Genomic DNA, 3,983 nt, shown 5'->3' on the forward strand with positions numbered 1-3,983 from the left:
GATGAGTTGCCCGTTGTGGATGCTCTAAGTTAACCAAATAAGGGTGAGGCCCCACCACTCGTCCGGTTAAATCATTTTCCATAATGGTGGAAAATCCTATATATAGGTTTGATTGTGCGTGAACAGTTGTAATTTAGTACTACCCGGGTCATGTGGTGTCACATCACTTTTTTTTATATCAATTTAATAGAGTTATTATAGTGCTTTTGAAAGTTAATAATTTTTTTTTTCTTATTTTTTTTGTAAACAATTCCACCGCTTAGCCTTTAATAGAGTTACAAGTTTTGTGAAGTTTTTATTTTCTTTAAATGTAATATTTTTCTTCTATTTTTTATGTGTTTAGTTTTTTTTTATAATTCATTTGTTATTTAGCTTAATATAAGTAAGGATAACTTTTAATTCTAGACATGTTTGGTTGATCATGTGACATTCTATTAATCCAGCGATATGCCAGGTAACACATTCCAGCTAGCGAAGGGTAAGTTCCAATACTAGTTCCATCTTCACAAATGAATAAAATCTAAACTAAAATGTATATGTTTCTTCCAATTAGTCAACCTCACTAAAAGTCTACGCCACAGATTTAAATGATACCATTGAATGATTGATCTTGTGTAATAATGTCTCCTCTTCGTCCCCATTTTGATCTTGGATATTATTTTCCTTCTGATTCGTCTTCTGCATCTTAGCCTAGCCTCGCTGTTGGTATCATGTCCCTTGTTTTTGTTATTATTCTTGGTCTTTTGTTTGGTGTTATTTTTCTATTTGGTAAGTAACTAATCTGATGGAACCATGCTCATTTATAATTTAAAATCTAAGATATTATTGACTTCTCTTTCCATTTTGTACAGTAATATATGTATTCACAGAACATGCAAAATCTACGAAAATGAAGGTGGAGGCGTTAGAGAAAGATGACTCTCGGTTTAATCCACTTGCCATGGTCCAATTCCTTGAAAACATTGAAAGGGAAAAGCCAATTCGCTTTACCTCTCAACAACTAAGAATAGCCACAGACAACTTCAGCATTAGGTTGGGTTCAGGCGGGTTTGGGATAGTCTACAAGGGAATCATCAGCAACAACAAGCCTGTAGCAGTGAAAGTACTAAACGGGACCTCTGACAAGCAAATAGAAGAACAATTCATGGCAGAAGTAAGTACCATGGCAAGAACTCATCACTTTAATCTTGTTAGGCTTTATGGGTTTTGTCATGAATCAAGTTTAATAGCTCTTGTATATGAGTTCATGGTTAACGGCTCGTTGGATAATCACTTGTTTAAAATGAACAAAAGGAATGCGCTAGGGTTTGAGAAGCTTCACGAAATTGCGGTGGGAACTGCAAGAGGCATCACCTACTTGCATGAAGAATGTGCTCAAAGAATAATTCACTATGATATTAAACCAGGAAACATATTATTGGATTTAAACTTTTGTGCAAAAGTAGCCGATTTTGGTTTGGCCAAACTTTCCAATAGGGACATTACCCATATAACCATGACAGGGGGACGCGGGACCCCAGGCTACGCGGCTCCTGAACTTTGGATGCCTCTTCGAGTTACTCAAAAATGTGATGTTTATAGTTTCGGAATGCTCCTTTTTGAGATCATTGGGAAAAGGAGGAACATGGACGTGACTCTCGGTGATAGCCAACAATGGTTCCCGATTTGGGCATGGGGCAAATACGAAAAAAAACAATTGAAAGATTTGATGATAGTTTGTGGGATCGAAGAGAAGGATCAAGAAGTGGCGGAGAGGATGCTAAAGGTGGCTTTTTGTTGTGTTCAGTATAGGCCTGAGATGAGGCCATTGATGAGCATAGTTGTTAAAATGTTGGAGGGTGTGTTAGAGGTCCCAGAGCCTATAAATCCATTTACACATGTGTTTGTAGGGACTAACGAACTCAATGATTCTTTGGCTCAAATGGCGTGGAATGTTAGTGGTTCAGATTGGTCTTCGTCTCAAGCTGTAACAAGATCGATTGTAGTTACGGGTGTGATATCAACGGGGACACCACTTATGAGGAACAATGAGATTACAATGGCATCTGAATAAAAACCTGAAACGTTTTGAAATAATACACTTCTCATATCTAAGCTGTATTTAGGAATGTCGAGTGCATACTTGCTTTTTATAGTCAAACTACCGATCTTTCTCTCGTTCGAAAAGGATTATATATTCCTTCACAAGATAAAGTTTCGATCAAAATTTACCTCCTCTTTTGGTTGTAATCAACTAATGATAGTTTTCGAGCTTTTATTCCATTTACATCTTGTGTAATTAATATCCTTTTTTTTTCTTTTCTTTTGAGTTTCTTATCTTTTTAACTTTGAGGTACAGGTCTGCTATATTTTATGCTTTATAGATTGTAATATTGTCAAACTTGGCCATAAGTGGGAGCTTGCGTCGGTTGAATCAGATTGAATTTCAAATATGTAGGTTATACATTACCTGAGCATGATTCTTTCAGTGTGGCCAGGGTGCAAGCGAGTCAAGTCGAGCACGATGTTGGTTTCAGGCCCAGAATACACACACAACACGCACTACGTATGTATGTAAAAGTGAATTTGCAAGAAAGAAATGAAAGCTTACGGGAAGTATTATTTTAATTAATAAAAACAAGAGCAATTGGTCCAATGACATTTGATAGGTTCACTCGAGTGAGTTTTTCCTCAGTAGTGGGTTTCATTTTGATGATGCTTCTGGGTGAGTCAGACTTAGAACGTCAAAATAATTATGAACAATTGACAACTCATCTTAGAGAAACTCATTGCGATATTGAGGATGGTTTCAAACGCCGATAAAGAGATTAATGAAAACAAGAATAGTACACGGAAAAAAATGCAATACATGCCTTTAAACAGTTAACAAAACAAATAAACTAGTCCTACTAACATGGTCCACTTGCCCACGTACTCCTTTGTTGCATCTACACTCCAATGATCATTTCCCATTTAATCCGGTCAACTAAGACAAATTCTCACATTAGTTAAACTTCTAATATAAGTGATGACGGGGGTAGCCCAAAGAAATAATAAAATGGCTGGAACACATTAACGCTAAAAATGTTAAAAGGTTAAAGGCTTCGTTTCCTGCCCAAATTTATGTAAATAAGTACGTGAACAGTACCCACGTGCTACAGTACGATGTCAACTCACTGATCAAAACACTGTTCCCTCTGAGCAAGGGACATGCTCAGATAAAGTATTATTATTTTAATCATGGACCAACGGTCCAAAGCTTCCCGCCCACAAAGGTCAACCCTTTAAGCGAACTGGAGGTCAATTAGTTTGTACACTGGACAAAAGGCTCAGTCTCTCCTTCTATATAATGAGAACTTAGCCATAAACAAGAACACACCAAGATCTGGGCAGATATCATACTTTCCCTAATCTTCTCTTCTTTCTTGAGAAATATGCTCTTAGCTTATTTCTTTCTTACTTCAATAACTTCATAGCTTCATCAAGAACATCATCCAAGAACCGATTCCAAACATCTCGGTCTTGGATCTTTGGTGAACTATAACAACTAACAACAAACTAGTGAACCTCCTTCTACGTTTTGCAAACGTAGAGGGACACTACGACCTGCGTTAGGTTAACCGGAACCCTTGAAGCCTTTTAGCCTAACCAGTCTATTCACTATCAATGGTCTTATCTTTGTTGTAGCAACAAGTCGGCGCCCACCGTGGGATTACGCCGCTTACTTTATCATAAAGACCAGTAGTGTAGCTCCATTCTCATCAGAATCTTCATGACAGAAGGTGAATCTCCCGATGAAGTCGACCAAGTGTCAAGAACACCGACGCCAAGTGCCGGCCAAGAAACTCCGGCAACAACCTCTATTTTTTCCACCCTGGGAGGTACTTCGACGGAACCTTTGTTCCTCGAGTTTTCACCTTTCCGAACTTCAACTCCTTCACGATCCGGAGTTCCTTCTCCTCATGTAGGAGTCACGAACATCCCGGAGCGTGTTGACTTGACGA

The 3,983-nt window shown here is 38.1% G+C and overlaps 1 pseudogene across 1 annotated transcript; it reads left to right on the top strand.

The window, feature by feature from the left end:
• The first annotated feature begins 730 nt into the window (after nucleotides 1–730).
• Nucleotides 731–2,200, top strand: LOC143580307 (G-type lectin S-receptor-like serine/threonine-protein kinase At1g34300 pseudogene; annotated as a pseudogene). The gene is made up of 2 exons (XR_013143617.1): nucleotides 731–768; nucleotides 852–2,200. The product of XR_013143617.1 is annotated as a G-type lectin S-receptor-like serine/threonine-protein kinase At1g34300 pseudogene (transcript).
• The last annotated feature ends 1,783 nt before the right edge of the window (nucleotides 2,201–3,983 follow it).

Source organism: Bidens hawaiensis, unplaced genomic scaffold, assembly GCF_021521415.1.
Source record: "Bidens hawaiensis isolate Kalapana, Puna unplaced genomic scaffold, B.hawaiensis_p1.1 tig00030316_1, whole genome shotgun sequence".
NCBI classification, from domain to species: domain Eukaryota; kingdom Viridiplantae; phylum Streptophyta; class Magnoliopsida; order Asterales; family Asteraceae; genus Bidens; species Bidens hawaiensis.